Source organism: Chenopodium album, chromosome 4 (genome assembly GCF_948465745.1).
Source record: "Chenopodium album chromosome 4, dcCheAlbu1.1, whole genome shotgun sequence".
In the NCBI taxonomy this organism is placed as follows: Eukaryota; Viridiplantae; Streptophyta; class Magnoliopsida; order Caryophyllales; family Amaranthaceae; genus Chenopodium; species Chenopodium album.
This window is the reverse complement of record NC_137837.1, coordinates 53,626,931-53,650,913: the sequence shown is the minus strand read 5'-3', so window position 1 is coordinate 53,650,913 and position 23,983 is coordinate 53,626,931. Positions and strand designations below refer to the sequence as shown.

At 37.7% G+C, this 23,983-nt stretch overlaps 1 non-coding gene across 1 annotated transcript; it reads right to left on the bottom strand.

The window, feature by feature from the left end:
• Positions 1-18,945: 18,945 nt before the first annotated feature.
• Positions 18,946-19,051, bottom strand: LOC145629639 (small nucleolar RNA R71). Its single transcript, XR_014111800.1, has one exon. It is a non-coding gene; the product is annotated as a small nucleolar RNA R71 (small nucleolar RNA).
• Positions 19,052-23,983: the final 4,932 nt, after the last annotated feature.

The window sequence follows — 23,983 nt, the reverse complement described above, 5'->3', positions numbered from 1 at the left end:
AGCTGTCATATCAAGCAAAGATTTTGACACCTCTGAGTTAATTATCCCAGCTTATGGTGTTTCAAATGGATGGCGCAAGAAAGTGAAGATAACTACGCCAAGTGGAGAGAAGTTGGAAGTGGCCGCTAGCGAAGGTCCTATATTTGATGAATCTGAATCGTTTGGGTCCGAGTCTGAGTCTGAGTCTATAGACGAATCTTTAGGATCTGAGGCCGACCCTCTTTCTGCTATAGTGTCTAACGTAGTTTCCTTTAATGTTGAGTCCCTTGCTGAGTCACCTCTATTTATCCCAAATAATTCCGGCAAGGTCGCAGCTGACCTTGCTCTCCTTGATGTAGTGACTAATGATTTCAATGTAATTAGTACCTTTGCTTACGATGCATGTCATTTCCCTAAACCTGATCAATATTGCTTTGCTAATGATAAAAATGACAAAGAAATAATAAAAGCAATGGAAGAACACGAAAATAAAACAGCAATCATCGAAGATAAAGAAACAGATAATATTTCCAATGATACGACTATCAAAGAAGTTAAAATTGGATTAACACTAAGTCAAAACAAATGCAAAGAGCTAATTAACTTGCTTATTGAATTCATTGATGTATTTGCTTGGTCATCCAAGCTATGTTAGGAATTGACAAGGATATAGCTCAGCATACAATACCACTCATTTCAGGTATGAAGCCTGTCAAACAAAAGATGCGCTGTATGAAACTAGATGTGGCTCTCAAAATCAAGGAAGAAATCAGAAAGCAATTGGATCCAGGTTTCATCAAAGTATCCAATTATCCGGAATGGATAGCTAATGTGGTTCCAGTTCCGAAGAAGGATGGAAGGGTAAAAATGTGTGTTGATTACAGGGATCTTAACAAGGCAAGCGCAAAAGATGGGTTCCCTCTACCTCACATTGACATTCTGGTCGATAACACAGCAAAACATGCAATCCTATCATTCATGGACGGCTTCACTTGATATAATCAAGTATTAATGGCCGAGGAAGACATGGAGAAAACCACATTCATCACACAATGGGGTACATATTGCTATACAGTAATGCCATTCGGGTAGAAAAATGCAGGTGCCACCTACCAAAGAGTTGCCACAACATTATTACATGATATGATGCATAAAGAGGTGGAGGTGTATGTTAATTATATGATCCTCAAATCAAAAGATCTGCTAGGAAAATTCTTTGAGAGAATCAGGAAATTTAATATGAAGTTGAATCCAGAAAAATGTGCATTCGGAGTTACATCAGGTAAGCTACTTGGCTATGTGATCAGTTCTCTAGGAATCGAAATTGATCCCATAAAAGCCAAAGCAATCAAGGCCATGCCACCACCCAAGACTGAGAAGGAAATACGAGGTTTTATCGGGAGATTGCAATACATAAGTAGGTTCATATCAAAGCTAACTACAATATTTGAACCTATATTCAAGAAGCTGAAGAAGAACATTCCAGTTACATGGGATGATTATTGTCAAAAAGATTTCGAAAAGATCAAGGAAAACTTGGCAAACCCACCCGTACTAGCACTAGCAATGCCTGACTTTCCTCTTCGACTCTACCTTACGGTCACAAGAGAAACAATGGGGGCAATGCTAGCATAAGAGATCGAAAGTAAGGAAAATGCAATCTACTACTTGATTAAAAAGCTTTAGGGTTATGAAACCAGGTACACACCACTTGAGAAGTTGTGTCTTGCACTTGTGTGGGCTGCACAGAAATTAAGACATTACATGCTCACTCATACATTGCATGTTGTATCCAAGATGGACCCTCTCAAGTATTTTTTTCGAAAAGGCAACACTCAATGGTAGATTATCGAGGTGGATAGTGAACCTTGATTAGTTTGACTTAAAATTCATTCCACAAAAGGCTAGTAAAGGTTCAGCGGTTTTTTACTTCCTAGCAGATTTACCACTAGAAGAAGTTAAGTAAGAAGAAGAAGAGTATGATTTCCCTGATGAAGATCTACTCATGATCGAAGATGATAGCTGGACGCTCTATTTTGATGGAGTTTCGAACCAAAAGGATTGTGGCGTGGGAGTTTTGCTTGTATCACCCAACAAAGAACACATTCCAATTTCCATGAAGCTCGACTTTGATGTCACCAACAATGCTGCAGAATATGAAGCATGCATCTTTGGATTGGAAACAACTGTGGCCCTTGGAATTAAGAAACTCATAATCTACGGCAACTCGTCATTAATCATTAACCCGATCTCAAAAATATGGAAAGTGAGAAGTGAAAGTCTCGCTACATATCAAACTCATCTGGAAACTCTCACGGAGCAATTAGATGAAGTGGAATATACATACTTGCCTAGAGAGGAAAACCAGTTTGCCGACGTGCTGGCTAAATTAGCATTAATGGTGCAAATTCCAACAGACACAATCAAAATTCCATTGACCATAGAAAGAAGATATGAGCCGGCTTATGTCACGCACTTGATAATGAACAAGAAGCATAAGAAGAAGATGAAGAGCCGTGGTATACATATATCCTTAATTACGTGACGAATGGAGAATACCCTCCTAATACTGATAAAAGGGGACGCCATGCTTTGAGGCTCCTAGCCTCACAGTATGTGCTCATCAGAGGAGAACTCCACAAAAGGACCTCTCAAGGGAGAAATCTCTTATGCATAGCGAAGAGTGAAGCACACAAAACCATGGAAAACCTTGACGCCGGAATATGTGGAACGCATATGAATGCTAAAATGTTAGTGTAGACACCCATTTGTGTCTCCCCAAACCCAACCCGGCGATGAGTACCTTTCGCATCGAATCATAATCGAATGAAGTGAAAGTCTGGAAAGTCTAGTGCTACGGATAGTTTTAATTTCTTTTCTCTTCTCTCTGTTTTTGAAAACTTATTTTAAGAAAAAAAAGCCAATCCAGTTTGGTTGTTCCATTATATGGGTCCAATAGTAGTGTAATTGGATGGGGCTTGACAAGAGCTTTCCAACGATATATTATAAGCCCAATTCCGATGAATATTGAGGAAGTTATGGCCAAATTACTGAAGTGGGCCCGGTTTGAGCCTTATATGCGGCCCAATGATCTAGGGGAGGGCCTAATATAGATTTATCATTCCTAATGCAATTAGGAATGGTTTTAGTCTTCTAGATTCTTCTAGAAGGTTCTTTTCATTCCCAATTCAATTAGCATTGATAAATTGACTTTTGTTGACTGTTTAGAGTTTTCATTAGGATCAAAGAGCATTTTTGAGGAAAAATAGGATTTTATCCTCCTGTACGGCAATTTTTATTTGATTTTAAGAAAATGCGTGATTTTCTGAATCAGCGCCAAACGCCAGCTGTACGGCTGGCGCTACGCTTGGCGCCTGGCGCTAATGTTGGCGTCTGACGCCAATAGCCAGCGTTGGCGCTAATCAGGTTTTACGTGCGCCAAAACTCTGTTTTTATATTTTATCTTTTTGGATGATTTTCTCTATAAATAACGTCGTAAAAACTCCGTTTTTGATAATCAGTTTTCATCAACAACCAATTTTCATTCTCTTCTATAATTCACCAACTCTCATCAAGATTCTTTTGATCATTCTCTCTCTTTTTCTAAACTAGCTTTTCTCAAATATAAAAAATTCTGCATTCATTAGATCCAGATACAACTAGCCATATTCGAAATTGCCTACGCCCTAGACGTGAAAGCGTTTAATTTCTGAGGGTTTGGTCCCAAATCTCTCTTTCAATTATTTAATTTAATTGTTTTGATTTTATATTTTCCTTGAAGTTACTAACGCGTGTATTTTGTTATTAGAAAGAGATACGAGGCATCAAAGTAAGTGCTTTAATGGTTTTATTGATGTTATGATATATAGTTCATGTTTAGGTTGTTATTATGGTTCTTAGTATCATGTCTAGGGTAACTTTAATATCAAGTATCATTAAAAGTATGATGCCTTTTATGTTCTTCCTAATATTTATGATTGTTAGTATCATGTTAGGGCTAAATCTTTGATTTTTAATGCTTAGTGACATGCTAGGGTTTGTTATTAATCTTGTTAGTATCATGCCTAGGATCTTGCTATTATTATGCTTTAACATGATTTATGATTATAATTTTATGATTTGTTATTATTATTATGATTGTGATTATTATGATCATGATTATGATTATAATTATTATTATTGTTATTATGATTATTATTATGTTGCTTGATTATATTTATTATTATTTATTACTTGATAACACCTTTTATGCATGTTTAAGGGAATTGTTACTTGTAATCACGCTTAATAAAATAATTAATAATCTTGTTTAGGGTCAATATGATTATAATTCAAGTGATCGCCAATAATAGTTTTATTTGTGCATTAAATTCAACCAACATAGATAAACAGGTTTAGGGTTAACCTATTGATTGTATGTTAGTTAGAAAACGCACATGAATACGATCAAAATAAAGTAGAGGCCTATTATAAGGGGAGGTTCAAGCTCTTTTAGGTTGGATTTGTACCTTCATCCTCAAACCCTATTTGGTTCAAGACCTTATGGAGTTGACGATCTCTTGGATCGTTAAGGAGAGTAACCTTCACCCTGTGAACGGTTTACAAGTTCCTAAGAAACTTGTTGGCGACTCTTTTCCTCTATCTTCTTTCCCTTTGGACGCCACCGTACTTTAATGTATGACCACAGTGGGGTTCAAGCTAGGGGATTAACGCTTGAAATATTCCCTACAGTTTTTGGCGACTCCACTGGGGAGGATTTATTTTTTAATTCCTTAATTTGTTTCGGCAATGATTTAGAATGAGTGGATGAGACTCGAAACGTTCTAAGTATTTCATGTGCGTAATTTTGATTAACATTATTGTCATATGCATAAACAAGATCTCATTGGAAAGACCATCCGTAATGAGTTAAAAACATAGGATTTTACACGTAGGAAATTTGGGAAATATCTTTCACAACTTGGACCGAAATAACACTGTGCGAAACTGGAAAATTTTATCGAGCACAGAAAGCTGCTGAGGAATATAGGAATAAGCGTCAGCGACCAGAGCATTGGTGCCAGACAATTAAGCGCCAGACGACAGGATTGTCGCCAGGCGCTACAGCTAAAACCTGGCGCCAAGCTCTGTTTGCTGGCGCCAAATTCTTCCAATACCGAGCTAGAAATATGCGTTCTAATTTCGACCAGTTTTTCGTATTGTTTGCTCGATCCTACTTCCTAATTGAATTTTTTCTCACTTTTCTGAAACCCATATGTTTTCTACATATGGACATAACCCTTTGGGAATTCATCCTCCATCTACCTGATTAAACGCTCTGAGCAACAAAGGGTACATCCGAGAATGTTGAATTCACCAAACTATGGAAGCGAGTTTTTCTAAAACTCGCGGTGTCCCATCCACTCGCGCCAACCCTTCATGGTTAGGCTTCCGCGCGGTGCTTCCCGAACTTTAGAGAACTAGAGCCATGGTTAGGTTGCAAACTCATTGCATCATATTGTGCCTACTTGACTAATTGTTCATTATTTGTTGTGCATATATATGTTTTCTTAACCGTTTGTTTTACTTGTGTTGAGATTTGATAAATTAAAGACTTAAAGAACTTTGCCTAATTAATTAATTAATTAATTAATTAATTTGAGTCAATAAAGTATAAGATTTTAATCAGAATTGACCTAGTATGACTTTAGGCATACCCTTGTTGATTAATAACACCAAAAACAGTCTCAGATTGAAGCTCCAGCATTGGCGCCAAAGTCTGGACTGTAGCGCCACTCTGTGGAGTGTGGCGCCTGGCGACAACAATGTCGTCTGGCGCTACACTACACAGTGCGACGACAGTCCTGTCGTTTTGCCGACAGTTTGGATTATTGGCCGAGTCATCACCTAGTGTCTAATTAACCAGTTTGCTAATTAAGTCGGTTAAATTTCGCTGTCAATAACACCTTGTCGAGTCATTAATGAAGTCTAGCCACATGGTCATGACACGAGTCTTAACATATCACCTACACTCACTATTCTTAGCACACACTTTGAGTACACATATCACCATGACCATGTTTTAAGTTCATGCATGAGTCGGTTTTTTCCGTCATTTGAGTTGGGAGCACATTCTATTCCTAATTTTCCATATCCTTCATCTACATCATTTTTTTCTATTCCATATTTCTTCACTTCCTCCATCCATTGCATGTTGAATGAAGTTTGAGTCAAATAATTAACAATGAATATCCCCAAATTCCTTTTCCACAGTACTTGGTCGAGGAGAGAATGGCGATTAATAAAGGACAACATTTTTGTTCAAGTTTCACTTTTTTATAAACCAATTCGTCAAAAGTGGAAGGCTAAAAAGATAATGGTAAGTCAAGAAGAGGTGAATGAACTTAGGAGTCAATTGAATGATGTGACTAAGGTGTTAAAGGCTTTAACCCTCAAAATTTATGACCCTGTGAAGCAACAATAAATGAACCTCATGCAAGAAAGTTTGAGAAAGCTATCTAGTGACTATAAATTTCAGGGCATGAGTTCACAAGGGGTCTCGGTGAACAAGGAACTTCTTCCGCATAAGTTCAATGCCACTGACATCCCAAAATTCAAGGCAACAGATAACCCTAATTTTCATTTAAGAGCCTTCGAAACAATAATGAGTATTAAGGGTATCGATAAGAAGGTTTTCCCCTCTCTGTTCTCACTATCTCTTGAGACCGTTTGTCAACAACGGTTCTTTTCCCTCGACAAAGAAAAAATCTCCACCTGGGAGTCCATAGTAAACGCTTTCATAGATTGATATAAGTGCAACATCCAAGACGAAACAGACCATAGACAACTCGAGATGTTAAAACAAAAGGAAAACGAAGGATTCCCTTCTTTCTTCAACAAATGGAGGGAAACTTCTGCTAATATGGTCAAGGCTCCTATTAAAAAAGAATTTGTGAGGATGTTTATCAAGAATCTCCAAGGGAAGTATTCAAGGCACTTAAAATACCAACATAACTTGAATACTTTCAAGGCTGTCTATAACATAGGCATTGACATTGAAGATGACCTTCTGAAAGATAATAGTGCGAGAGGAAAGAAAAACGATCATCCTTCTTCTTCCTCTCCCATTAATGAGGTACGTACCACAAACGCCTCTAAATCGCAAATCCAAAGGTCAAAAAGAATGTTAACTCCACTTGGTAGGAGTTATGAAACAGCTTTCGAGAAGCTACATCACAAAGGACTAGTCATGCCTATAGGGCCTATCAAAGATCCAGTTCCAGAAGCCAGGCCACCCAAGTGGGACCCCAATAAGCACTGCAAATATCACTAAGGAAAGGGTAGACACTGAGGAGTGTTGGAAACTCAAAGAAGCTATTCAAGATCTGATCGATAACAATGAAACTTACGAAATTCTAGCCATCGAAGAAGATCAAGCATCCTTTGATCCATCACTTCTCATCACACCTATAGGAGAGCCCATGATCAAGACAGCTTATATGACCTCTCTCGACGAAGTGGCCATGATTGGGGAGGATGAAAGTCTTTTCTTAGATAATATCAGGGAAGACTCATCAAGTCTAAAAGAGGAGTTTGAAAACTACAAGATGTCGTTGCCATGCTCTTGAATGTGGTAGAAGGATAAGCAAATCGGGTAATGGTCATCGAACAAAATTCTCGCCAAGAGTTTAATGAAGAACCCAATGCTCCTAAGCCACGGGCAAAACGAACTATTGAAGAATACACACCAATAGGAATGACTTACAATGAAGCTTTTGACTGTCTTCATGATCAAGGTCATATTCACTCCATTGGTCCCAGTCAAGACCTTCCACATAAAACACGTTTTCCCAATTGGGATCTAAATTCCTATTGTCAATACCATAAAGGTCACGGTCACACTATTGAAAAGTGTCTCGCCCTCAAGGATCGTGTTCAAGACTTCATTAGTTCAAATCTCCTTCACGTTCCTCCGCGCGACAAGAACGCCAAGATCAGTAACAATAACAACAGTGGTTGTAAAGGGAAGAAGAACAACTATCCTTCTCCTTCCGAAAACACCTACTCTAGCAACAGTGTTGGTACTTTCGACCTTAATGAGATCTTAGGATTTAAAAAGCAACAAAAAGGGATTTTACCCCTATTGGAATTAGCTGCGATGATGTTTTCGATCGACTTCATGCCAAGGGACTCATCACTCCTATTGGACCTCTTCAAGATCCCCCACTTGAGAAGAGAGTGCCTAGTTGGAATCAAAATGTGCGCTGCAAGTACCATCAAGGTAGGGGTCATGCTACTTAGAGCTGTTGGAAGCTAAAGGAGGCTATCCAACATTTGATTGATAATAACAAGCTTCCCATACCTCCAATTAAGAAGAAGAGCGAGTGATGATAAAGAAAACAACACAAGACAAGAGGCGAGCTTCAACGACGAGATTTCATGACATATTTTTTTTTCCTTCATTTACCCTTTCCCCAATAAGTCTAGCATAGGCACCTTTCTTTTCCTTTAGATTAATTTTGTAGTTTTTTCCTTTTCCCACTTTTTGATAAAATGAGCATTTATTTCCTTGCATATGATCATCGCATTGCATTAATACCAAAAAAAAAAAAAAAAAAAAAAAACAAAAAAAAAAAAAACCATGTCGAGTTAAGCACAAGTTATACCAATGATTTGAGGCACCCCTTGTAGCCACATCATATCACCTTTCACCCTTCAAATATACAATCTCTTCTTAATAAACAACTTAATGCCTCGTCTAACGATAGACCTTTGTTTCTTCAACCTACATCTACCTAACCTTGGGATGGGACAGTGTGCAACTTATGCAATTCTAAAAAGCTTGAGTGATTTCAAAAGATCAAAATAAATAGAAAGCAATAGCAGAGAAGAAAAATAATAAGCAAAAAAAATAATAATAATAATAAAGTGTACAAAAGGGCAAGTGTTCCAATGTCTTTGATACGAAAATGTCTTTGATAAGAACACGTCTCGGATCGCGTCTCTTATCGAGTGCTCCGTACCGTGCTTGAGAAACATGAATGCCAAGTGAGAGATAGACCGCATGATCGGGATTGCCCACACTTATAAAAATGAAATAAATTCTAAAGCAAAAAAAGAGAGCTAAAAAAGAGTAGAAAACCTCAAGCATGAAAATACAAGGATTCAATAGCAAGGTTGCACACCTTGGGGGCTTATCTAGGATCTTGAGCCTTTATCCCCTTCTTCTTCAAACCTTTAGCCTAACCACGTTACAACCCTTAAAAAGACTTTTTTGAGGTATACATACACTTGTGCGAGGTTCGGCTAGATCTACGTTCGGCCTGATTCCTAATGGATACGTAGGCAACCTCACCTTGAGGTGCGGCCATAATAAACATGCATCCACGATCATATCAAGAGATCTCCTATGCTCATACCTATTCAGTTAGAGATAGACTTGGGGGCTTGATCCCACATCATTAGCTTACCTACCCTAAGAGTCACCACCATTTGACTCTTTTCAATATATTTTCCCACACACTTAGCTCTTGCTGCCTAACTTTAGTGTCACTATCACACACATCACACATACATGACCAAATATACTTCCCTTAGGAACCCTTTGTCATGGAATCTTAACACAACGTTGAATCATGCCTTTTCATGTCAAAAATGCCCAACATCACTCATCAAGCATAATTGTCATTGCATCATGAATTATGTAGTGCTTAGCCTCCGTGCCTAGGTTACCTAAATACTTTCATTATCGAGTCAACTAGGATAGTCAAAGACAATACAATCCTTATACTGTGAGAAACAACATTTGACTACGCTGATCAACATGCACCTTTAAAAACTTCGATTCTTTTTTCGCGTCTTTCTCTTTCGGGAGAAAATCAGTACCCTCCACAAAAATGACGGAAAATTTTTGAATTTTTGCTTTTTTTCATTTTCGAGTCGCACAATCATAATACAATGCACACACGGGTCATGAGTCACACGTGTCATTTCACTTCGAGTCGAGTCAACCTCGAGTCAATCATAGAGAGTCAAGTTTATACCTTGAGTCGTGTCAAGTCAATGAGTCAAGCGACGTTAAAACTTAAGTCAACCCTAAGATAATTAAAAACCTTAGGTCAACCCTAAGATAATTAAAAACCTTAGGTCAACCCTAAGACAATTAAAGAAATTGGCAAAGTTCTATAGTCAAAAATAAATACAGGTACAGCAGAATAGAGAAGACCCTACTCCAGCGCCAGACGACAACATCTAGCGTATGGAAATAGATTTCAGCGCTTGGCGCAAGATCTCAGTGTCTGGCGGCAGAGTCAATTCTTGGCGCCAGAGATATTTCAGTAGCGACAAAGCTCGAAGCCTCTTAGAAAGGTGATTTTGAACTCATACAGCAATTTCAGGTTCCTTGGTGCGCCAGTTAGCCCCTATGAGCAATTTTACATGATTAAGTAGTCAGTTTGATTACAATCACAATAAGTGATCGACCTGATGAAAGATCGTCTCACTTAGCTTAAAGCGCCTAAGAATTGGCTCGTCACGGAGACACTAACATACTGGTTTTAGCGGAAGTAAAGTTCAAGCGAGCTTTAGAGATCGGCAAGCGTTGGTCTTCAGAAATTTTTCCTCGGAATATTATCGCAACAAACATTCAAGCATTCAAGCTCCTTTGTTCAGAGACGCGTGGACGTATCATTCAAGCTCTATTGTTCAGAGACGCGTGTACATTTCTTTTAAGCTCTTTTGCTCCAGAGACGCGTGGACATATCATCAAAGCTCTTTGCTCCAGGGACGCGTGGGCATATCATCAAAGCTTTTTTGTTCAGAAACGCTTGGACATTTCTTTCAAACTCTATCTTTCAGAGACACGTGAACATTTCCATCAAGCTCTATTGTTCAGAGACACGTGGACATATCATTCAAAAGCTCTATTATTCAGAGACGCGTGGACATATCATTCAAAGCTCTTTGCTCCAGAGACGGGTGGGCATATTATTCAAGCTCTTTTGCTCCAGAGACGCTTGGGCATCCTATTCTCAAGCTCTTTTGCTCTAGAGACGCGGGTGCATCCTATTATCAAGCTCTTTGTTCAGAGACGCGTGGACACATCATTTAGAAGTTCATATCATCAAAAGCTCTATTGTTCAGAGGCGCGTGGACATATTAAAAAGAAGCTCTTTATTCAGAGACGCGTGGACATATCCAAAAAAAAAGAAAAGCTCTTTGTTTTGAGGCGCATGAACACATTAAAAAAAAGAGAGAAGCTCTTTGTTCAGAGACGAGTGAACATTGAAACAGCAAGATGGCGTTCCCTATATTGTGGAGAGTTGTCAAAAACAACTGAGGATTGTTTCAAGCGAAGCAATCTTCGATAGTATTCCCTTGGACGTGGAATATTATCAAAGCGGAAGAGGATTGTTTCACGCGAAGCAATCTTCGATAGTATTCCCTTGGACATGGAGAATTATCAAAGCGGAAGAGGATAGTTTCAAGTGAAGCAATCTTCAATATTGGAAGCAGTTACGGGCGTAGAGGTTTTCAAGCGGGATGATATTCTCTTGGCAGGAGGTCATCAAAACAGTAAAGCGGCAGCAAATCAGTTACTTTCAGAGACGTGTGCTCGATAGTGCAAGATACACGTTTCTTAACTCTTTTATCTGTTTAACTAACGCTATTTTTGCAGGTATCGGCGTTACAAGAGTGATTTAGGATCGCAGAACGTTCTGAATCATTCTCCGTCCCTATCGATACTTTGACTTTTGTTTTCGAAACTTGCGTTTCTCCAAACTCAGTCAAAGTGGGGGCTTCTGTAGACACCCATTTGTGTCTCCCCAAAACCAAACCAGGTGATGAGTACCTTACTCGTCGAATCATAATCGAATGAAGTGAAACTGTGGAAAGTCTAGTGTTGCGGATAGTTTTAATTTCTTTTCTCTTCTCTCTATTTTTGAAAACTTATTTTAAGAAAAATAGTCAATCCAGTTTAGTTGGTCCATGATATGGGTCCAATAGTAGTGTAGCTGGATGGGGCTTGACAAGAGCTTTCCAACGATACATTATAAGCCCAATTCCGATGAATATTGAGGAAGTTATGGCCGAATTACTGAACTGGGCCCGGTTTGAGCCCTATATGCGGCCCAATGATCTAGGGAGGGCCTAATATAGATTTATCATTCCTAATACAATTAGGAATTGTTTCAGTCTTCTAGAATCTTCTAGAAGGTTCTTTTCATTCCTAATTCAATTAGCATAAATAAATTGACTTTTGTTGACTTTTCAGAGTTTTAATTAGGATCAAAGAGCATTATCGAGGAAAAAAACAATTTTGTCCTCCTGTATGGCAATTTTTATCTAATTTTAAGAAAACGCGTGATTTTCTTAATCAGCGCAAAACACCAGCTGTAGCGCCTGGCGCTACGCTTGGCGCCTGGCGCCAATAGCCAACGTTGGCTTTAATCAGGTTTTACGTGCGCCAGAACTCTGTTTTGATATTTTATCTTTTTAGCTAATTTTCTCTATAAATAACGGCGTAAAAACTCCTTTTTCGATAACCAGTTTTCATCAACAACCAATTTTCATTCTCTTCTATAATTCACCAACTTTCATCAAGATTCTTTTGATCATTTTCTCTCTTTTTCTAAACTAGCTTTCTCTCAAATATAAAAAATTCCGCATTCATTAGATCTAGATACACCTAGCCATATTCGAAGTTGCCTCCGCCCTAGACGTGAAAGGGTTTAATTTATAAGGGTTTGGTCCTAAATCTCTCTTTCAATTATTTAATTTAATTGTTTTGATTTTATATTTTCCTTGAAATTACTAACGCGTGTATTTTGTTATTAGAAAGAGATACGAGGCATCAAAGTTAGTGCTTTAATGGTTTTATTGATGTTATGATATATAGTTCATGTTTAGGTTGTTATTATGGTTCCTAGTATCATGTATAGGGTAACTTTAATATCAAGTATGATTAAAAGTATGATGCCTTTTATGTTCTTCCTAATATCTATGATTGTAAGTATCATGTTAGGGCTAAAGCTTTGATTTTTAATGCTTAGTGACATGCTAGGGTTTGTTATTAATCTTGTTAGTATCATGCCTAGGATCTTGCTATTATTATGCTTTAACATGATTTATGATTATAATTTTATGATTTATTATTATTATTATGATTGTGATTATTATGATCATGATTATGATTATAATTAATATTATTGTTATTCTGATTATTATTATGTTGCTTGATTATATTTATTATTTATTACTTGATCACACCTTTTATGCATGTTTAAAGAGAATTGGTACTTGTAATCACGCTTAATAAGATAATTAATAATCTTGTTTAGGGTTAATATGATTATGATTCAAGTGATCGCCAATAATAGTTTTATTTGTGCATTAAATTCAACCAACATAGATAAATAGGTTTAGGGTTAATCTATTGATTGTATGTTAGTCAGAAAACGCACATGAATACGATCAGAATAAAGTAGAGGCCTATTATTAGGGCAGGTTCAATCTCTTTTAGGTTGGATTTGTACCTTCATCCCCGAACCCTATTTGGTTCAAGACCTTATGGAGTTGACGATCTCTTGGATCGTTAAGGGGTGTAACCTTCATCCTGTGAACGGTTTACAAGTTCCTAAGAAACTTGTTGGCGACTCTTTTTCTCTATCTTCTTTCCCTTTGGACGCCACCGTACTTTAGTGTATGATCATAGTGGGGTTCAAGCTAGGGGATTAACGCTTGAAATATTCCCTACAATTAGTCCTAAAGATTCAACGACAAGGTTATTATTGGACTACCATGGAGAAAGACTGTCACGAATACGTCAAGAAATGTATGCAGTGTCAAGTCTATGTAAATATGTAGCACGTTCCACCTTCGCTTCTCTACATATAAACCTCTTCATGGCCTTTCTCTAATCGGGGTATCGACATCATTGGAAAGATAACACCACCAGGACAAGGGGGACATGAGTTCATCCTTATTGCAATCGACTACTTCACCAAATGGGTCAAAGCTGCCTCATATGCTAAGCTAAGAGCAAAGCATGTACTTCAATTCATTAAGAAAAAAATCATATGCCGCTATGGGGTACCTCATGAGATGATCAGTGATAATGGAACGCATTTCCAAGCCGATTGCGCAAAATTATCATAGAAATATCATATCAAGCATCACAGATCATCACCCTACAGGCCACAAACAAATGATGCGGTTGAATTGGCCAACAAGAATGTGAAAACTATCATAAAAAAGATGACGGAAAATTACAAAGATTGGCCAAGTAAGCTACATTTTTCCCCTTGGGGTTATCGAACCTCTACTCGTACATCAACGGGGGCTACCTATTTCTCTTTGGTCTATGGAGTTGAAGCTGTACAACCAATAGAGCTCGAAATCCCTTCTTTCCGAATCGCGTTGGAAAGCCAACTAGATGAAGTCGACTGGATTAGATCAAGATATGATGAACTAGTCTTACTGGACAAAGAACGCTTGGAAGCTTTTTATCATGTCCAAACCTACCAACAGCGTATGGCACGACATTTCAACAAAAAATGTCAAGACTAGGAACATCAAGGAAGGTGACTTGGTGCTTAAGGCACTTTGCAAAAATGTGTTACATCCAAGGGGAAAATTTAAATCAAACTGGTCAGGTCCATACATTGTTAAATCCATTTTGTCTGGCGGAGCCACACAATTGGTGGGCATGGATGGAACCGATTTTCAAAATTTAACCAACTTCGATCAACTTAAGAAATTTTATGCCTAGTTTCATGGGTTCATGACCCGATAGTGCGACGTTTGCCCTGATTCCTTTTTTAGAATACGTTGGCAACCCCTCAAGGGGACCCGACCACTTTAAAAAATAAAATCTTTCCTTCCTCGACCATGTATGGAGCTAAAATGAAGCTTAAATAAAAAAAAATCCTATAGTAGCAGCTATCGCGCCATGTTATACTCCACTGCGCCACTGCAGTAGCCACCGCGGCACAACACCTTACATCGTGGCACTACAAATAAAAAAAAAGGGTGTCGCGCCACGCCAGGTTCTACTGTGCAACCGCAAAAGTCACCGTGTCACGGCAATTCTCATCGTTGCACAATGGAATTTCCAGCAAAAAATACAACAAACAATCCTCGCGTTATGGTATTTTCCATCATGATGCGACCGATTTTTCCGTGGCGCGGCAAACTCTTTACTTTGCAAATTTTGTTATTTTTATTGTTTTACGAATATTTGTTCGACGATTGTTATAATTCTTCCACGGCATCCGACTTCTTGACTCAAATAATAATAAAAAAATTTTAAAAAATAAGTCATTGTAATTTTTATTTAAGGAGAAAATAAATATGCTATTATTATTTAAATAAATGCGACTAAAATTATTGGCATCATGCGCCTTATTTAAAAAATTAAAATTTAAATCATGTAAGCAAAGCAATATCGATCTAATCCTTCTTCACTTTAGGAACCTCCTTCTCTTTTTCAACTAGGTCGACCTTAACAATTAATGTGTCTTTTGTAGCCCAAACCGTCACAACTCTAGTTGAACTGTAACCCCTTTCACCTTTCTTAGAATTCTTAGGTTGGTTCTCTTTGTAAACCATCTTTTCTTTACCCTTTCCTTTCACATAATTCTTCTTTTTAGGCATTATAGGAGTCTTAAACTCAATTCCTTGTGTTCTCAGACCTACACGATCTTAGAAGATGCCTTCTTGCTTCCAAGACGTCCCTTCACATCAAAGTTGCGTGATCCGACTCGATCCCTTCTACTTCTAGGATTCAACCATGCCTTGTATGCACTAGAAAATGGAGGAGAAACTTGGTTACTTGCATAAACAATCCACAAAGGCCTTCCAATCAAATAAGTCTCGTACTTGTGAACGTTACTTTCATGCAACGATACTTCACGAGGACTATCGTTATAGCGTGGAACTACTTGTTCAAGTAGCCCATATTGTCGCATCAATCGGCAAGGACATTACGAAGTATCATATGGCCAACCATCCTATTAAGCCTCCACCAAGGCACCACCCACCGAATGGAAAATTCTCTCTTCGAAAAGAAAACCTTCCAATCATCATATGACACGTTAGCAGAGTAATTCTTCTTCCTACGGACCAGATAATTGGGACCATAATTTTCAATATCGTCGGGGGCTTCAAAAAGTTCTAAACGCTCCATCAACCAAATCAAAAAATTGCAGAAAAGCACCGTGACATGGCAAAATGCACTGCGTCACGGCAGCCATATACCGTGACACGGTGCCTGCTAAGTGTCACGGGGGCTAATCAGAGCGCGTTTTTACCTGCAACAGTATTAGGGAATCCTTCCTGATGGCTTTCTGGTAAGTTTTTGCTTTGAAAAGTCCACGCAAAGTTTCTCCAAGTCAAGTAGGCATAGGAGATCTTCTAGATTCAACATGTTCAAGCAGAGACGCTAAACAAGCATGTCCTACCTTACCGTTTGCAAATAAAAGTTTTCTAAACATGAAAAAAAATATAAGCCCTTCTATGGTATACATGATAAGACTCTGAGACAGGACGATTGAAATGTAGGTTTGCAAGTTTTTCAAGATCTACTTCATTACCACGCACAATTTTATTTTAATCTTGATCTATCATATTCAGATGACGTTTAAAGTCTTGGTAATAATACTCACATATGGTAGGCATTGCAATGAGATTTCTAGCAAGAAAAATGATGAGTGTCATTTATGGCACTCATAAGGCTTCTTTTAGGATGAATTTCATGCTATTTTATAGCTCTTTTATTTAGTTTTCCTTAGTTTTGTTCTTTATTTCTTTAGTTTGTGCTTTCCTTAGTTAGTTTTCTTTCTTTGTGCATTTCTTTGTTTATTTGATCTTTTTCCCTTTTATTTGCTTGTTTTCGTGTATTTTTAGGTTATGATCGTGTTCGGAGGATTCCCGAGCCTTCCTCTCATATTTCTCATCATTTTGGGTGCCTCTTGCTTGTCATTTGGAGCTCGAGTTTGAAGGAATTCAAGGAGCAAGTTCATGAGATCGGTGCATGCATGTGGTGGGGGTATCATCTTTGGCATGAACCCACCAAAATGGCCATTTCAAGACTTCCTACCTTAGTGTTCATCATCTTCACCAAGACGAGCGCACGAGGATGAGCTAGGACAAATAAGAGGATTGTTCCCCTGCTGCCAGGTGCGGGAGCGCCAGCCTAGGTCCCTGTTCCGTACCCATTTTCCCGCGGCCGCGCCTCTCCCTTGTTGCGACCGCACCTTCCGGGGTGTGTTTTGGGACGATCTAACTAAATCTTCTTTTGTATCTTTCCTTTATATAGTCTTTCCTTCTATTTTTAGAGAGAGGATGATTAGAGAATGGGATGAGAGAACAATTAGATCATAATTAGAGAGATTTTAGAGAGAGAAACCCTAGGTTTTTAGAGAGAGAAATTCATGGTGGATTGTTGATGATTGAAGATTTCTTCATTTCCTTTGATTCTTGATCAAGTTTGTAAGAATTCCTTTTCTTTAATTCAATCTATAGTTTGATCTTTAGTTTGATTACATTTTTTTGGTTGATTGTTCTAGTTTGATTGAAGTTTTATTGATTTGTGTTTGATTTTAGCTTGTTTGATTTGATCATGATGAATTTGTTGCTTAGTGTTGTTTTGATCTTAATTTAAATGGCTAGTGAGTAGATTGCTTGCTAGGGTAATGGTGAAGCATGTATGAGTAATGGATTAATGATAATTGGGGAAAATTGATGGAGTTGATGATGTGATTAAATTTGTTGATGACCATGTGCATGTGTGTGATTAATTAAAGAGTAGCTAACTTTGATTGTTGCACTAGATTTCATTGTAAGTTCACATTGATACTGACCATTGATTTGTGGCTTGCATTTAACGATTGAGGTGTCTTGTGATGTTCCTAGCTAGAGTTTATCGTAGTTAACGCTAGTTAGACCTCTAGGAAAATAGCTTGATACGCTCTTTTGGTTGCAGGATTGGTCTTCCCTCACATTGCTTGACTTAGTCACTTTGATATCCCAATTTGTTGAATCCGTTACGATTACATGTGGATCCTATCCCTAGAGTTTTACATACTTGATTTCAATTCGTTATTTAGTCATCCTTGTCCTAGTTTACATACCTATAACCTACCATTTCGGAGTAGCTTGACTTAGGCAATAGATAATCGTTCATCGTTCCATAGTGGTTGGACCCTCAACTTACCATTATACTTGTGTAAGGGTGTGTTAAGAGATTACAAATTTTGTTTGGCCTAGGGTAGGGGTTAGTTTCAACGACCTAGTTTTGACCCTCGTCAAAATTGCGCCGTTGCCGGGGAATAGTGTTGTGATTGTGTATATTGTTGTTGAGTCTATTCCATCTTATTCAAAAACACAAAAAGATTTTTCTTCTTTCTCTTAGGCTACACTTGTAGCCGCGTTACTACTAATTTCTTTTGAGTTTTTGCATGCATAGTAGAACTCGTGATAGGTCCTTAGTTCCTTTGGATCCGAAAATTGAAAGAACTCTTTAACGAATAAGGATAGCCAACCGATCTTTCAGCCTATGTTCCTCAAGTGAAGAAGAGTTTAAGGAAGAAGAAGAGCAAGGCATGGGAGAGAATCCAAGCGTAGCTTTGAAGGAGTTGGGAATTCCCGGTGCTTATAGGTTTGAGAGCGGCATTGCTCCACCTACAACACCGGCGAACGATTTTAAAATACGACCGGCCATGATTACTTTGATAGAACGGAGGCAATTTAGTGGAGCCAAGAGTGAGAGCCCGTTGAATCACCTAAAGGAATTTTAGAAGTATTGTAATACTATCAAGGTGAACGACATTTCTCAAGAGTTCATTCGGTTTAAGTTGTTTCCCTTTTCTCTTATTGGTCGTGCCTTAGAGTGGTTGGATAAAGAGGTTAAGCCCAATTCCCTTTGGTCGTGGGATGAAGTAACAAAGGCTTTCTTGTCTCGCTTTTACCCACAAAAGAAGATGGCGGAGGCTATAGCCTTGATCCAAGGATTCAAACAAAGGCCTAATGAGAATCTCTATGAAGCATGGGTGAGGTACAAGGAGTACCAAAGAGAGTGCCCACATCATGGAATTCCTACCTATCAAGTGATACAAATTTTCTATGGAGGCTTAAGTGCCTAAGGCAAGTCATTCCTAGATGGAGGAGCCGGAGGTCCTATAATGAGTAGGATGGAAAAAGAGGTAGTTGACATAATTTAGGATGTGGGGAGATACTAAAGAGATTGGCAAGAAGGAGAGAGGGAGTCTACGAGCAAGAATAGCTCGACGGTTTATTTAGTGGATCATCTCAACGCGATTAACAACTTGTCCTCCCAAATTTCAAATCTAGGGAAGGGAATGACATCGATCAAAGCCAAGCTTGAGAGTGTTTCTACAAATTCATTGAGTCTTCCCTCCCAATCCAAAGGGAGAGGTACATTTTCTAACTCTTCTCCTTCTAGTTCCAACAACATGCCAAGTGGTTGTCTATTTTGTGATTCTTGTGGATCTTATGATCATGATTCTTCCATGTGTTATTAAAATTTTATTGATGGATGTGATGATGTTTAAAATAATGAATATAAACATGTGGACTTTGTGTCTGATGACAATGGTGGTCACAGGTTTGATGGACCTAAGAATTTTTGCAATAGGAATTCTCACCCCAAGGTGGTTTCGATAACTACAACAATGGAGGCTATAGGAACCAAGGAAACAAAGGTTTCCGAGGTAACTATAACAACCATGGTTATTGATAGGTTGTCGTACACCTGTCAAAAATAAATTCCTAACAAAACCAACTAACAATGTAGTAGGGTAAGTATGGTCGAATCCACAGAGAGATGACTATTCAATCTAGCTTTAAAGGTATGGAGAAACTAAACTATGTCGCGAAATTGGGATGAAAATATAGTCTAAATTAAAAGAGGGAAAAAAATAATTAATAAAAAGACCTAGGGCTATGGTTCACCATGTTTATAGTTCTAAATCTATCAAATATCAATAACAATTCAATCAATCAATTATCTAGAGCAATTGCTAAGCCTACAGTCGGGTCTTAACGCTCTCAATTCAACATATGTAGTTCGGTCGCTAACATAATCAGAATTGCTAATTGTAGGTAAGCCTCTAAAAGTAAGATCTTTCAATTCAAACTCTTATTAACAAAAAATAATCAAACAATTGATCAAGTTGCAAGATTAACAATAGAACACTATCAATTAGAGAAATCAATAATCAAAATATTAAAATTATCAATCAAGATTCATAATATAAACATGGATTCCCAAACCCTAGAAATTTAACTACCCAAACATGAAATAAATAATTAAAGCTAAATCTAATAAAGAAAGCATAATTAAAATAAAGAAATAAAATTACCTCAATGAATTGAAATAATAAACCCAAGAATCATCCATGGAAGAATCCATGGAGATGCCATGAGAAACTAGGGTTCAAGAGAAAAACTAAAACGAATGTATAAATAAAAAGTATAAAAAGGCATAAAAAGGCATAAGGGAAAAATAATATCCCTTGAGTATTTATATTATCCTAAAACTAATTTAAAAATAATTAAAGAAAAGTAATAAGAAAATAATAATTACATAAGTTGAATTACTATTGGATGATAGAAGATGACGTGGCATAAAACCGCAAGAGAAGTCGAGAACACGAGCTATACATGGCTGCTGTGGCTGCTCACCAGAACCTGCGGCCGCAGGGTGGTTCCCGCGCCCTGGCAGTGGCGGCAGCAGCCTCGAGGGGGCGCGGGACAGAGGCGCAGCCAGCCCTGCGGTTGGCTGATTGCAATGCTTAGATTTAAATGCTCATAACCTCTGTTCTAGGAATCATCTCGGGGCGTGTGACCTATCATTGGAAAGCTCTTCAAGTCTAGTTTCCAACGCAACTTGAATCGCATCAATCCGATTTGTAGAACTTGAGTTATGATCAAAACAGTGGACAAAGATCATTTTTGCCACTTTGTAAAACATCGTTTAACTTTGTTACTAACTCAAATTCGTTTCCGTAAAGTGCATAACAACCCTTGTGGGTGCTATATTCATTCCTCATGCATACAAATCTCAAAACAAGCTTCCACAAACATATATCCTTCTTTAAGTGACCTCCATTCATCGACTTTTCATCCTTTCATTGTCCCGTTCTTCCAAAATCACCCTGAAAGCGTTCGAATAGTTATAGAAACTACCTGAAACATTAATAAAAAACACAAACGAAGCGTAATAGAGCACAAAATGAACAACTTATGCAATTCCAACCTAAAAAGCAACAAAAGACTCAAAAATCAACTATAAAACTAGCATAAATGTGCCGATAAACTTTATATAAATGTGATTCATCAAATTCCCCCAAGCTAAACCATTGCTTATCCCCAAGCAATACTAGACTCAAGACGGAGAAACATGTCAAATAGGAATTCCAGGGAACCAGAATAAGACCGACTCGACTCTCGAGCAAATAATCAAACCAAAGTTATTAAGACCAAAATTTAGCTCGGATACAAATAGAACCACTCAACATCGCGATCTACAATTGAAACCAAACTTGGCCACAAACGATTTCCCAATCAAGCTAGTCGTCACCGCACACCTTGTAGAATATAAATATTTGATGCAACAAAAGGTAACATGACAATAGCAAGAAATAACGTTCACTCAATCACAAAACACACATGACGATCAAAAGGACTTTTTAAAGCTTGTAATGGGCCAAAGGTGAAGGGGTAGTATAATATTTAGGAAAATATGAGCGAAAAAGCCAACTTGGGGAGCAATAACATAAACACGAACAAATAATGATCTAAAATTCATTCTCCAATTGACATCACCAACTTTCTCTAAAACATTATATAGAACCAAGATTGAAATCAACTATACATCGTCATGGATAATCTTTTTCTTTCTTTTTTTCCTTTTTCTTTGCCCTTTTTTTTTCTTTGGCTTTTTCAATGAACTACATATAAACAAGCTTTTTTGTTTTTTTTTTTCTTTCGTTTTTTTTTTCCTTCACATCTTCAAGTAACACTTCTCAACTATAAATACAATTTTTTTTTTCTTCAATAATCATTCCACCATATATGTTTCGCGTAAAATGAAGCTTGACAATGACAAACAACGACACCACATCAATAAGCCCCCCAAGGTAGCTAGACTTGGTAATAGTAACCAATGGGGCTAAAGTGGCTTGTAATGTAGCTATATATTAATGAATGGGCAAGGCAACAACATGGGTGAGCAAAATGGGAACAAATATATCTAAATATCATCTGAAGGCTACCTAAAGAACATGGCCTTTATCATATGCGGCATGCGTGAATCATAGTCAAATTACTAATAAATCTCAAGCCAAAGTCATTGAAATAACAAATTGTATCAATCACACAAACACAGAGTAAGGTGACCTAACAAGAGAATTGGCTAGCTATACTTGATATGGGACAACCAATCTTTCCACAAACCATTCAATTGATTCACCCAATGTCAAGCAGTTAGCAATGTATAGCACATACCGACTGAATTTTAGAATTATAACTAAGATCAAAAGAAGCTCAAGAGAGTCAAATCAAATCCGCACACGGTTCGAAATCAAAATATAAAATATAGACACAAGTATGCACTAAAAAAACTAAGAAAGCAATACATTGTTTTTCGTTGTATGTAAACTCCCACTCCTAATGAATGGTACAAACCATACAACAGCTACATAGCAAAAGAACTAAACTAAACACAACTAACATGCACAAAGTGATGATAACAATCTTTCTCCCCCAAGCTAAACATCACATTGTCCTCAATGTGAACAAAGAGGAACTAAAGCATAAATAAAGGAGAGACACAACTCACAAAGGGGTGGTAAGCGAAGGGAGCGTCAAAGGTATAGACACCTCCACCACAATTGGTAGTTGTAATTGGGTAGCCGACGTAGCAAAGGAACTTAGCTATGTTTGTACCTAGCAAAAGACGTCATCACTAGAACACACATTAGCATTATTATTTAAATAACGAAAAAGATAGGAAGTTGCAAAAAAAAACAAAAAGAAAATTTGGTTGCCTCCCAATTAGCGCTGGTTTTTAAGGTCCCGCACGACCCTACTTAATTCGTCAATCGGAAGAATCCAATGCCTTGAGTAACTTATCATACGCCCCTGCAAACATATCATTGAGCACCATATATGGCTTGACAGCAAGCACACAAATCTTGAAATACAGAGGGTTAGAAAAAATTAAAGAAAAATAATCGGAAAAAGAAAAGTTAAAATAAAAAGAAAAAGAATGTATACACCTTACCCCTGCTTGCCCCTTAGGCCATGTAGACCTTTTTGAATAATCATCAAGGTCCACATGACCAAGTGTATCATGAAATGGAGACATTTTGAGAAAGTATGGAGGATTTGACATAGTGAATGAAGGAACTAGATCAAGCCTATGGGAAAACGGGATATGAAGGGGAGATGGATTAGGCTTAACATAAATGATTTTACCTTCAACTTCACCCTCATGAATAAGCTTGTCAACAAAATCTTTGACTACCAAAAGATCCAAAACCATTGGTTTCTCAATTAAGGACTTCACGATAATTGGTTGTTCTTCCTTCTCCACTACCTCTATATCATCATTCAAAAAATTTTCACCATCGGAATCATAGATAGATGGGAAATTATTCTCCTCTATTGTACTTTCACTTGATGGGGAGTAAATATCATGAGTCAAATTAATGCTTTCCTTCACTGAAATACAATCCTCAAAACCAATATCATTATCATCATGTATCACCTGTTGGTTAGTATATTGTTGCACAACAAGTAATTCAATAGATTTTGAAATACGTTGACAATCATGCATCAATTCATTAAGTTCTTCATGTTGATGAACAATAAACTCATTCATCATATTGAAAAGTTCCCTACACTCCGATGAATTGGGTTGAGTATAATTATCCACTTGGGATTGGTAAGAGGAATTAAAATCATGCATATAAGACTCACTAGGGTAATAAGAATTTTCACA